Source organism: Sorex fumeus, unplaced genomic scaffold, assembly GCF_029834395.1.
Source record: "Sorex fumeus unplaced genomic scaffold, SorFum_2.1 ptg000018l, whole genome shotgun sequence".
Classification (NCBI taxonomy): Eukaryota; Metazoa; Chordata; class Mammalia; order Eulipotyphla; family Soricidae; genus Sorex; species Sorex fumeus.
In genome coordinates, this window is record NW_026606075.1 from 16,873,646 (window position 1) to 16,887,477 (window position 13,832).

At 36.1% G+C, this 13,832-nt stretch overlaps 1 pseudogene; it reads left to right on the plus strand.

Moving 5' to 3' along the window:
* Positions 1-570: 570 nt before the first annotated feature.
* On the plus strand, positions 571-670 carry LOC130021921 (uncharacterized; annotated as a pseudogene).
* The last annotated feature ends 13,162 nt before the right edge of the window (positions 671-13,832 follow it).

Here is a 13,832-nt window from a genome sequence, read left to right on the forward strand (position 1 = left end):
TAGTTTGACATTTTTCTTCTTAAAAATGTAACTTAATGATTGGTTATATCTCTGCATTTGTGAAAATTAAAAGCCACATAAAATATAAAGACAATATACATCATGCAATAGAGGCAAATGATCCCTGAAAAATGAGAAACACATTTTGTAAATATACAATTTTGACTACTTCCTCCTGAAAGTTTCCAGGCTACAGTACATACATGAGAAACCCTGGAAGATACTGGAGCATGCTTTGATTTGTTCTTATAATTTATACAATAAAATAATTTATTTTACATTTTATTTCATAGTCTTATCTCCCATGCAGTATCAGGAGACTAAGGGGCCCTTCCTGGAGATTCTTGACATACCTGGGAAGCATTCAATGCAAAGAAATAAGTATGCAGTGCTACACAGCTACTCCGTCAGTGCTTTGGGGGCCTCCTCGGTCATATCTAGTGATACTCAGGGGACCAATTGGTATTTGGGATCAAACTTGGGTCAACAGTATGTAAAAAATGTCCTTTGACTCCTTACTTCATGTTTATGTCTCTATCTAAAAATTCTTAATTTAAGAACTGAGTATATGTGCTCGCTTCGGCAGCACATATACTAAAATTGGAACGATACAGAGAAGATTAGCATGGCCCCTGCTCAAGGAGTATATAGAGACACTGAAAATGTAATTGTCAAGGCACATTGTCAGAAAGGAGAAAAATGTTCCTAGAAAGAGAAGTTCAAGATATGAATTTGAATGTCTATATTGAGTGTATCAGCGCATGTATATGTGTGATACTATTTAGATCAGAAAAAGAAACATCTAAAAAACAGATATGACAGGATCAAAAGTTAATATCACTCCTAAAGTAAACCTTCATCATAGCAGTGCGAGTAGAAAACTCTACAATTACCTGGTAAAATCACACTACAACTTTTCTTCAGCAAGACAAACCAAATGCTAGAATAAATGTTATTCTTCTCCTATCAAACATATCTTAAATTTTATATATTTAATGATCAAATCAAAAATCAAATAAAATCAAATAAAAATCAAATAAAAATGATACAAATCTTTAAAAATTAGTTAAATAACACCCAGGTTGGGGCAAGAGAAATTATACAGCTGATAGGATGCTTGCCTTGCGTGGGACCAATCTACTTTCAATTACCAGAGTCCCATATAATTACCAGAGTACAGCCAATAGTAATTTCGAGCTCAGACAGGAATAACACCTGAACATCACTGGGTATAACTCAAAGCTAAAACCGAAAAATTGTTCCAGGAAATAAAATTGTCATATGCAGCATATCAATAAAATAATATAGAAAAATATTATAAAATTTACCATGCCTGGTATCAAAAAGCTATTAAATTTAATAGAAAATAAATACAGTACAATAGGAGGAGAAACATAAGTCAACCAAAAAAATCACAGAGACAGAGACAGAAAGCCAGATAGAAATAGAGGCAACTCAGTCCCAATTGCCAGGCTGGGAGTTTTATTACTGCTAATCCCACCCCCAGTCACACATTATCTATTTTGATTGGAGACCTTCTCAGTGCATGAAATTAAAATGGCCCATTAAATTAACTAAGTGCACCGGGTACTCCACCCTTCTACTCCTGATGCATCACATTAAGACAGGTAAGAGTTTTTATTTTGTTTTCATTTTATGTATCAGGTATTCCTGTTACATGGTTAAATCCTGCTGAATATAGTCTAGAAGAAAGTCAGATACTATTGACATTAAATGAAGAGTAAATCAATGTTAGAATTTCTCTTAAGTACGAAACAAAGGAAGATTCCACTGTAAGCTTCAGAATTGATATATTTTGGACTCAGAATTATTTTGCTATAAAAGAAGAGAAAATAAGATAGGTAATAAAGTTGGAGCAGGACCGTTTCTAACTTGTTTCTTTTATTTTTACAAATAAATACATTGCAGCCCTGTGCAGGAGCCCCAGGTGTTCTCTAGGAGCCTGGGCTGCCCTCCATCCCTGAGCCTCTTCCTCTTCGTCCCCAACACTACGCCTGGCTTTCTCCTCCCACAGATCAGTCATTATTCGAACCCGGGACTCCAATTTTCCTGCGCAGGCACCACAGGCATCCTCTATGACCCTGGGCCGCCCTCCATCCCTGAGCCTCTTCCTGTTCCTCCCCAATACTGCATCCAGCTTTCCGCCAGGTTGTAAACCCCACACACATCAGGTACCTGTAGGGGGCGCGGATTCTACAGAAGTGGGCCTGGTCTCTGCATAGGTGGGCATGGCCTGATTCTGGGCCAGCGCAATCTCATGTAACATCTCAGTCTCCATACCATCACATCAACTTGAAGAAACAATGCAAATCCCCACCAAGAGGAGAGGACAATGAAAAGAGACCAGAAACCTCATTAGGTGTTACTCACCTAAGGAAGTTCTCTGATAAAAAATTCAGATATGAAGTAATGAAGATGTTCAATGAACTCAATGAAAAATGAGACAGATATACAGTAAAATAAAGGACATGAAAGAAACAATTGAGAAAATACAGAAAGAAATGAGAGCAGAAATTGAAAAGCTATGAACAGAAATGTCATGAATAAAGGATTCAGTAGATGAAATAAAAAATTCATTCTGTGCTCTCAGCAGTAGAATGGCTACAGCTGAAGACAGAATCAGTGAGCTGGAATAAGAGCTACAGGAAGCATACAGACAACAACAAACAATGGCATGAGACCTCAAAATAGTCCTAGAGCGAATCAGAGTCCCAGAGGATGCTTCGAAGAGGAACAACTTTAGAATCATTGGAGTACCAGAAGGTCAGGAAAACAGTCCCAATGAAAAATACACGGCTAAACAAATCATTGCTTAAAAATTCCCAGAGTTGGACAATGCAGGTATCCAGATTCAAGGAGTCCAAAGGGTACCAGCTAAAAGAAACCCTAACAAAAACACTCCAAGACATATCAGAGTTAGAATGATCGATGCCGCCAATAGAGACACAATACCACAAGCAGCAAGGGCGAAGAAGGAAATCATATACAAAGGAGCAACGTTACATTCACAGCAGACTTATCAGAGGAAACCCTCCAAGCCAGAAGGCAATGGTGGAATGTAGTGAAAAAAACTCACTGAAATTAATGCTTCACCAAGAATACTTTTTCCGGCTAAACTCTCACTCAAACTTGAAGGAATGGTAAACTAATTTCTGGATAAACAACACTTCATGAACTTCGTAGACTCAAATCCAGACCTAAAAGAAGGGCTAAAGGGATTACTGTAAGACAACACAAACCCCTACAAGCACAACACACCCTTACAGAAACATGACACAAAATCCCATAACAATAATCTCTCTCAACATCAACAGTCTAAATTCACCAATTAAGAGACACAGACTGGCAAAATGGATTCAGAGACAAAACCCAACATTCTTCTGCCTACAAGAAACACATTGAACAATCGGAATAAACACAGACTCAAAGTTAAAGGATGGAAAACAACCCTGCAAGCAAACAACTCCCTCAAAAAAACTGGAGTGGCCTTAACAGTATCAGACTACATAGATTTCATGTTGAAAAAGATTAAAAGGGACAGTGAAGGCCATTTTTTATTAATCAAGGGGTATGTACAGCAGGAAGAAATCACACTCCTAAATGTATACTCTCCCAATGAGGGACCAGCCAAATACCTACAACAATTGCTAACAGACATTAAGAAGAATATTACAAAGAACACAATAGTTGTTGGAGAGTTCAACATTGCCTTATCACCTTATCTTTTTTCCTTCAGAGCCACCATTTTTTTGCTGAGTTTTAATCTTCTTGATCTATCAAGGTGAAGACACGAGCTAGCAGAACTTATGGGACGCAGCTACAGCATGTTAAGAGGAAAATTTATAGCTCTACAAACATTTCTCAGGAAGGAAGGGCCCACATAAAGTACTTGACTTCAGAGCTCAAGATCTTAGAAAAAGAGCAATAAAAGGGGCTCAAACCAGCAGGAGAAAAGAGATCAGAAAACTTAGAGCATAAATCAATGACATGGAAGGCAAAAAAAATCCGAAAGATCAATGAAACCAAGAGCTGGTTCTTCAAGAAAATAAACAATATAGATAAACCACTAGCAAGACTCACAAAGAAAGAGAGAGAGAGAACCCTAATAAACTGAATCAGAAATGAGAAGGGGGATATCACAACAGAAATCAAAGAAATTCAAAAGATCATCAGGGACTATTTTGAAAGTCTGTATGACACAAAAAAGAGAACCTAGAAGAAATGGATAAATTCCTGGATTCCTATAATATCCGAAGGCTGAATCAAGACCATCTAGAATACCTGAATAGTTCTATTAATAACAACTAAATTAAAAATGTAATCAAAATTCTTCCCCGCAAAAAAAAAGCCCAGGTCCATATGGATTCACTAGTAAATTTTTCCAAACATTTTCAGTTCTTTCAAGCTTTTCCAGAAAATTGAAGAAACAGAAACTCTCCCAAACAGTTTCTATGAAGCTCATATCTCTCTAATACCAAAAGGAAAAAAAGACACCACAAGAAAAGAAAACTACAGGCCGATATCCCTGATGAACGCGGATATGAAGATTCACAACAAAATACTAGCAAATAGAATTCAACAACTCGCCAAAAAGATCATACACCATGACCAAGTAGGATTCATCCCGGGGATGCAAGGGTGATTTAACACTCAGAAATCAATCAACATAATCCATAACGTCAAATAAAGAAAAGATACAAACCATAAGATCATATAAATAGAAGCAGGGAAAGCATTTGACAAGATCCAGCACCTCACCAAAATGGGGATAGAGGGGACTTTCCTCAATATAGTTAAAGCCATCTACCACCAGCCTACAGCAAGCATCATCCGCAATGGGGAAAACTGAGAGTCTTCACCCTAAGATCAGGGACAAGACAAGGATGCCCACTCTCTCCACTGCTGTTCAATATAGTACTAGACGTACTTGCAATAGCAGTCAGGGAAAAAAAAAAGATATTAAGGGCATTCAGGTAGGTAAGGAAGAAATCAAGCTCTCACTATTAGCAGATGATATGATACTATACTTAGAGGACCCTAAAACTTCCACCAAAAACTCCTAGAAACTATAGGCATAAGTATAGTAAAAATTCAGGCTACAAAATCAATACAGTATGGACGATTCTCAAAAAATTATAAACTGAGCTCCTATTTAACCCAGCAATATCACTCCTGGAAATGTATCCCGGAAAGACAAAAAAGTACAGTCGAAATGACATCTGCACTTCTATGTTTGTTGCTGCACTGTTCACAATAGACAAAATTTGGAAAAAACCCGAGTGCCTGAGAACAGATGGCTGGTTAAAGAAACTTTGGTATATCTACAAAATGGAATACTATGCTGCTGTTAGAAAAGATTAAAAGGTAAAAGGTAAAGGCCCTCCCGTTGATCGTCGATTTTGCTCGAGCGGGCCCAGTAACGTCTCCATTGGAGACTTTGTTGTTACTGTGTCTGGCATATCGAATACTCTCGGTAGCTTGCTGGGCTCTCCAAGAGGGGCGGAGGAATCGAACTCGGGTCGGCCATGTTGGCCGCTTGTAAGGTGAACGCCCTACCCGCTGTGCTATCGCTCCAGAAAAGATTAAGTCATGAAATTTACATACAAGTGGTTCTGCATGGAAAGTATCATGCTAAGTGAAATGAGTCGGAAAAAGAGGGACAGACATTCAAGGACTGCACTCATCTGGGGAATATATAGCAACAGAATGGGAGTCTAACACCCAAGAATAATTGAGATAAGTACCAGGAGGTCTACTCCATGGCTTGAAGCCAGTAGCATATGCTGGGGGAAAAGGCAGCTCAGATAGAGAAGGAAACACCAAGTCAAGGACTCGCTCGGGATGTGAGATGCGTGCTGAATATAGACTGTATACCATACACAATGGCCTCTAATACCTCTATTGCAAACTACAACACCCTAAAGGAAATAGTGAGCAAAAGGGAATGCCCTGCCACAAAGGTATGGTGGGGTGGGGAGCATGGGTTGGGGGGTTGGAGGACTACTGGGATCATTGGTGGTGAAAAATGGGCACTGGTAGAGGGATGGGTACTTGATCATTGTACCCAAGCACAAAAGTTTGTAAATTTACAACTGTACCTCACAGCGTCTCACTAATTAATTAAACAAATAAATAAATACAGTGTAAATTTATCCAATTTCAAAGATGGTGAAAGAAAAATGTATAACAACAACTGAATATTAATTTACTTCATTTCTTTGTATTTATATGTAATGCACTATATGATTTAAAATACTAATTTATTTGCACATGTTAAACTATTCTTGCATGTCCAAAAATGAATCATTCTGATATGTTGTTGAACTATGTTCTCTAAAGTTTTGTTGAAAATTTTTGCATTGATGTTCATTAGGAAAATTTGTCTTAGTTTTTTTTTTCCTAGTAAGGTCTGTCTTTGCTTTAGATATTAGTGCACAGTTGGCTTCATAAAAGCTGTTGGGAAGGAATCTTGTCTCTTCAATATTTTGGAGATTTCACAGAGTAAAGGTATTAAATCTTTGAAAATTTGATAGAACTCACTTGTGAATCCATCTGGACTACTATTTTTTTTAAGGAAACTGATACAATCTGATTATTGTTTCAATTTATTTGCTTGTGATTTGTTTGTTCAGTTTCTTTATCTTATTCACTCAGTTTCAGAAGGTTATAACATAAAAATCTGTAACTTTTTCTATGCTTTCCAGTTTAACAGAGAAAGTTTGTTTATAGTTACTACTCATGATATCTTGAATTTCTGAGAGGTATGCTGTAATTTCTCCATTTTCACCTTTTTTCCTCTTTTCTTGGGTGATTCTTTGGGACTTGGAGGGTACTCATTTTGTTTCACCTGGAGCACATAGATGTTATTCAAAAATCTGTAGCTCATCCATGACTTGAGGTGTTAGGATTTCTGTTAGACTGATTTTATTGTAAAGAGGTTCAGAACTTGTGGCTCTCTGCTTACTCAAAATAGATCGCTTATATATACGACTGCTATAAGGGCCAGTCCTGAATGTCAGGGCTAATCTATTTCTTCCCATCAAATCAGCTTTTATAACAATAGAATTTTAAATTTGGTGAAATATTTTTGGCTTGCACCTCTCTCTTCCTAGGAAAAATTTATATGCCTTAGTTGTCTCTGCTCTGCACCCCTGTCTCTGTGTGATCACACGCGTCAGATTTTAAGTCAGCCTCTGCTCCTCATTCCAGAGTGGATAATCTCTCAGAAATCATTATGGATGCATTATATTGTGAACTTTTCCAGCATGAACTTTGCCTCATGCAAGATTCTGTAGTTCGTTCTGCTTTTAATGAGGTTTTGATGAGCAGTTATCCCAATAATGCTCTCAGATCACTTTCCTTTTTGCCAGCTTGTCTCCACTCCCATTCCATCTATTTTCCGATTTAATTTGTTGATTTCTATGCAGTACTTCCTCATATTTTTCTGCCATTATTGAGGTTTTAATATTGTTCATTTATTGTCTTTCGGATTTGAGTCAACATCATTAAGACTACTGCTTTGAAGTTGTTTTTCCAGAAGTTTAATTAATTCTGTTGCACACATTTTTCACAGTGTTTTGTATTGATCTATCAATTGAGATGAATTCCTCTGTCTCCTCATTATGGTTTGTGTTCTGTGTTTACTTTTTTTTGGTTGAGGCTAGAAAGTTCTCTTTACCAGTCTCGATGCAGTGATTTTCTAGAATTAAAGTAAGTTATAGGCCCAGGGTGCTGACCTTGCTTTTTGGGTTCCTTTCTTTTATATCGTCCCTCAGGAAAACAAACAAATAAGTAGTGGAAATAATAGAAAGATAGCAATAAGAAATAAAAAAAATGGCAATGTAATAACTTCGTAAATCAGAACTAAAAGCATTTATATTGTTGATAGCACATTAGCTAAACTATACAAATATAGGACATCAAAATTTTTAAATAAAATAAGAGACATGTGATCTCAAGAAATATAACATTAGAGTCAGTGCTCTAGAAACAGAAGATAATGACAAAACTCTTATTCAAATAATTAATATTGAAAACTACCCTATATAAGGAAGAAAGACATCTTTATCTTGGAAACTAATAGTTTTAAACAAACTAATGCCAAGTAGAGGCATACCTAGATACATATATGTGTAATTAGATGAAAAATGTATAACTTTAATCATAATAAATTAAATACCACGAATAAAATATTTAGAATCTAAGAGAAAGACAAAAAAAAGCAAAGGATCACCTGCAAGGGGATTCCCATATACCTAACCACTGACTTCACTATATACTTTATTGATCAGAGGAAATAATATATAATATTATGACATTATTATAAAATTGTAATATTATATATTATAATATATTATAATATTATATATTGTAAATATTATATATAATATATAAATATATAATATATGTAATGGCGGCAGTCTTCTGCCCCCGCGCCTGGCTGTCCTTGCCGGGTCCCCTTGGAGGGGAGCAGGTTGAGCTTTCCTCCCCGCCCGGACCAGGACTCAGGCAGCCGAAGACCTCCAGGACCAGCCACCACCATGCTGAGACCACTCTCCGCACACATGAAAGTCCCGGCAGAGGAACAAAGGCAAGCGGGTCCCGAGGCTAAGATCTCCAAGCCTACTTGGATCGGGGCTGAACATCCTCCACCCAGATCCTCCGAATTCCAGTAGTCGGGGGTCACACCCAACAACTGGCCCCCTAGCGCCGTGTAATCCTATCAACAGCCAAGACTCAGAGACTATAAAAACCAGCTCCCGGAACCACAGGACATCTGTGCGACATCTTATTATGACATTTTATTATCTCATTCCTACTTTGGACAAGCTGGCAGGCTACCGAATGTAACCTGCCCACACGACAGAGTCTGGCAAACTCCCCGTGGTGTACCCAATATGCCAAATACCAGTAACAATGATGGGTCTCATTCTCCTAAAGAGCCTTGAATATAGCACTTTCTTAAAAATCTCAGGGCTAGGATGAAAGAGACGTTACTGGGGCCTGCTCGAGGCAATCGACGAATAACAGGATGGTCGTGATGTAATGGCAAAATATCCTTCTGACAAGAAACTTCAACATAGCTAGTTTAATGTTGAGAAATGAAAATTTACTAAAGAGAATTATAGACAAATAGTTAAAAGAATTCATCTACAATAAAGTGGCCCTGCAAGAAAAACTAAAGGAGCTTCTAAGATATTAAAATATTTTACAAGTTTCTTTAGAAAATACCAAAACCATAAAATATGACTCATGAGGAGAAAAGATGGGATGCATAGAATTGGTTTGATATTAACCTCTCTGATGTTATGGTCTATATTATGTAAACTTCATCCTAAAACAAAAATACAAAATGAAAGAGATAGGAAGGTGAAATAGAATCCGTCCATTACACTGATGGTAACTAAGTGTAAGACATGAGAACAGTAAAATATAGAGCAAATGAACTGAAGAATCACCCCCAAAACACATTGCATCACTGAAATGTAAATATTTATATTAATTTTTCTAAACATAAATACAAGGAACAAAAGCAGAGTATCTGGATGGATAGTAAAACCAAACCAAACCAAACTCTGTGATGTTTCTAGGAGACACCTGGGTTAAAAAAAAAAAAAAAAACTTTTGGGTTCAAAGTAAAGGGTTTGAAAAACATATTGATAAGCCACAACTTAAAGTGGTCAATACTAGCATATTCTTATGGATACCATAGAGTTCATCCTAAAATTCGTAATTTTAGGAGGAATTACATCAAATATTGTGCATCAAAATATATAACTCTATTGCCAGACTTGAAGAGAGACAGTATGGTATTTTGATATCTCACTAACATTCATGAATAAATAAATCTGATTAGAAGATTACTGAGACTATTAGTGTTACACAGTGCAATAGGATCTATTGGGCATAATATGTATATATATGGATATATATGAGAGAGAGAGCGAGAGAGAGAAAGAGGATATCCCAACAAGATTAACAAAATTAGTGTAGTATACAATGTGCTCCAGAGAAAATATAAACACAGTAACAAATCAAACAAAACTTTTGAAAAATACATGTGATAGATTTAAATGAAGAAATGACTTTGAGATACAGTAAAATCAGTCTTTGGAGAAAAGTTTATAGCAATCGGATTTTCATTAAGAAATAAGAAAAAAAATCAAATAAGCAGTCTGAACTTAGACATAAGGGAACAAGAAATAGAATAAATGAAAACAAAACTTGGTAGAAGGAAAAAAATCACAAAACAAGTTAATTGATACCATGTTGGTTCACTTCTGTTTTAAACCATCCTTGCGTCCCTACAATGAATCCTACGTGGTATGATTCATGATGTATGATTTGTTATGTATTGTTGAATTCAGATGGCTAATATTTTATTGAGGATCCTTGCATTTATGTTCATCAAGATTTTTGTCTACATTTTATGTGTGTGTGATATCTCCATCTACTTTTGATATAAGAGAAATTCTTGACACACAGAAACTGTATTGGAGAATTGTTACTGAAAGAGCCTGTAATGGAGAGATAGCATATGTCCTTTAAAATTTGGGAGAATTGACTAATAAACCCATCTTGGCCTGCTTTTGATTTTTATTACCATTTTGATCTCTTTGATAGTAATTGGCTTCTTCAGGGGCTCTATACCTTTTGACCCAATGCTAGAAGGTTGTATGAATAAAAATAGTTGTTCTATCTTGTGGGTTATCTGTTTCATGGCATAAAGATTTATGAAGTAATTCTTGATTATCTGCTGAATTTCTGTGGCATCTTTTGTGATGTGTTCCCTTTCACTTATAACTCAGTTTATTTATGGTATTTTCTCTTTCTTTCCTTATGTCACTGTCACTATTCTCCTGTTGTTCATTGATTTGCTTGAGCGGGCCCAGTAACGTCTCCATTGTGACACTTGTTACTGTGTTTGGCATATCGAATGCATCACAGGTAGCTTGCCATGATTTGCCACGCGGGTGAGTTACTCTTGGTAGCTTGCCGGGATCTCTGAGAGGGACTGACAAATCGAACCTGGGTTGGCCGGGTCAGCTGAATGCAAAGCAAGCGCCCTACCCACTGTTTGCCAGTCATGTTTATTTTTATCAGCTCTTGGTTTTGTTGATCTTTTGAAATATTCTTTATTTTAGTTTACATTTCTAAAAAAAAAACTAATAAAAAATATTTCAAAAGATCTATATTTTTTTTAGTTTACATTTTGTCAGAATCTCCTGCCCCTGCACCAGGCTGTCTTAACCAGAGCACCACGGAGGGGGGAGAGTTGAGTTTCCCTCCCTGCCCCAAGAAGAGCCCCAGTAGCAGAAAACCTTCAGAATCCATCAATAGCCATGTTCCAGGCCACTCTCCACAAGCTCCAACAAGCCTCATGCGTGGGGGAACCAGCAGAGAAACCCAGATATGCAGGACCCGTGGCTGAGATCTCTAAGCCTGCTCAGATCGGGACTGGGCCTCCTCCACCCAGGTCCCCAGCTTTCCAGTAGCTTGGCAGTCATGCCCACAAACTGCTCCTGGCGCCATGTAATCCCTTCTATGGCCAAGATCCAGAGACTAGAAAACAAAGCTCCTGGAAGAGAGTGAAGCAGTATTTCCTGGAGGTCACAAAAGCCTCTTTCCCCCTTGAAGAGCCCAGCAAGCTACTGAGATTATTTCGCCTATATGGCAGAGCCTGGCAAGCTACCCGTGACATATACATATTCGATATGCCAAAAACAGTAACAATAATGGGTCTCATTCCCCTGATCCTGAAAGAGCTCCCACTATGCCATTGGGGTACACTATCATGCAACAGGGACAAATGGAGACATTACTGGTGCCTGCTCGAGCAAATTGATGATCAATGGGATGACAAGTGACAAGTGACCAGTTTATATTTCATTTATTTCTACTCCAATTTATATTATTTCCCTCTTAATCTTCTCTTTGGGTTACTCTTGGTGTTTTTCTAAGTACATAAGCTGGGCATTTAAGTTATTATTATGGGACTTTGCTTCCTAATCAGCCTTTGCACAGCTATGAATTTTCTTAAAACTTAAAACTGATCATCAAGCAAGAAGCTTACTATATAAAGGACTAATAAGGACAGGGAGGATGTTGGAACAAGACTAGAATATTTTGTGCATAAAAGGTTTTGTAAACCAAATATCTACATTTTTTAAATAAAAAAATTGAGAAGAAGCATGGAGAGATAGCAAATATGATAAGATACTTGCCTTCCATATCACTGACACATGTTTGTTTTTCAGTAGCACATAGAATCCCTTGAGTCCATCAAGGCTGATAGCTAAACTCAGAGCCAGAGTTAGGCCTGAACATAGGCAAGTACAAAACCGTCCCAGGCATTAGAGAAGAAATAAATAAAATAGAAATTAAATACAATACAGAAGATCAATAAAATCAAGAGTTGGTTCGGTGATTGTGAGAATATCATTATTTTTATGAACACATGCTTGAAAACTGCTTTCAAAACCTAACCAAATGTATTAATTATTCTATAAACACTAGAACAAACACTGACAATTTTATCTCTAGTTCAGATAAAAATCTGTCATATTTTACAGTTTTTTTACCATTCTAATACATTGCAAATGACTTATAACTTATTGTGTTTTTATTAAGATACCACAAATATAAGATTTTCAAAAACAAAGGAAGAAAATAATGTACAAATACATTACAAACCTTTAAATTTTCTTTCAAAACAAAAATAAAACCCTAGTAATAGAGTCAAAAGAAATAAGTTACAATAGATACGACAAAATATTTCACAGAAATACAACTTATTTTTATATGACAAGTTCTTATAAGTATAGAAATTTATAAACATAAAAGCTTATAAATTTAAAACCAGGTGGTTTGTAAGTCTCATTAAACATATAAGTATAAAACAAAATATAGACAAATTGTTATAAACATACAATATTATAAGTATAAAACCATGAGGAAACAGATACCCTATGCAAACTCCTGGAAATTTAGGAAATGAAAACAGTAATAAGTCCCTGGAAAACACAAATCAAGGAACAGCTGATTTCACTAGTGAGGTCTATCAAGTCTTCAAAGATATTTTAATACCTAGGCTTCTCAAACACTTTCAAAAAATTAAAAAAGAGGGAATGTTATGAAACATATGAGGCTAACATATTCTGATAAAAAACAAAAATAGGAACATCAAACACACACATAACCACCATATAGAGAATATCACAATGATCATAAATGAAAAATTTCTGAACATCATTCTAGCAACTGAGCTATATATAATTAAAAAAATAGTATATCACAACATATGGAATTTATTTTATGAATAGCAGGGCATTTAACATATACAAATGAACTCATCTATATCAAATAAAAGATAAAACCATATGGCCTTATCAACAGATTTAAAAAAGGGATATATAAAATTCAATTTTCTAATTGTAAATATTCTTAAAATGGAGTGATATAGAATGAATGTCAGTTAAAGACATAGAAAGCTAACAGAACCATCAATAGTGAAAAGCTGAAGACTTTGTTTCTGAGTAGGATTGAGATAGGTATGTCTATTCTCACCATTGTCAGTCTACATAGTACTAAAACTATATTCAAAACAACAAGGGAAAAGAAGTGAAAAATAGAGTAAACTGTAGTAAACTGTGACTATTATCCATAAACATGATCACGTACATAAAAAAATCAAAACATACACAGAAAAATGATTTTCTATTACCTATAGTTTTTATAATAAAACTTATTTAAATTGTAAAAAAATTAGTACAGCCAAGGGGTAGACTATGAAGTCAATCTACAATATTTTA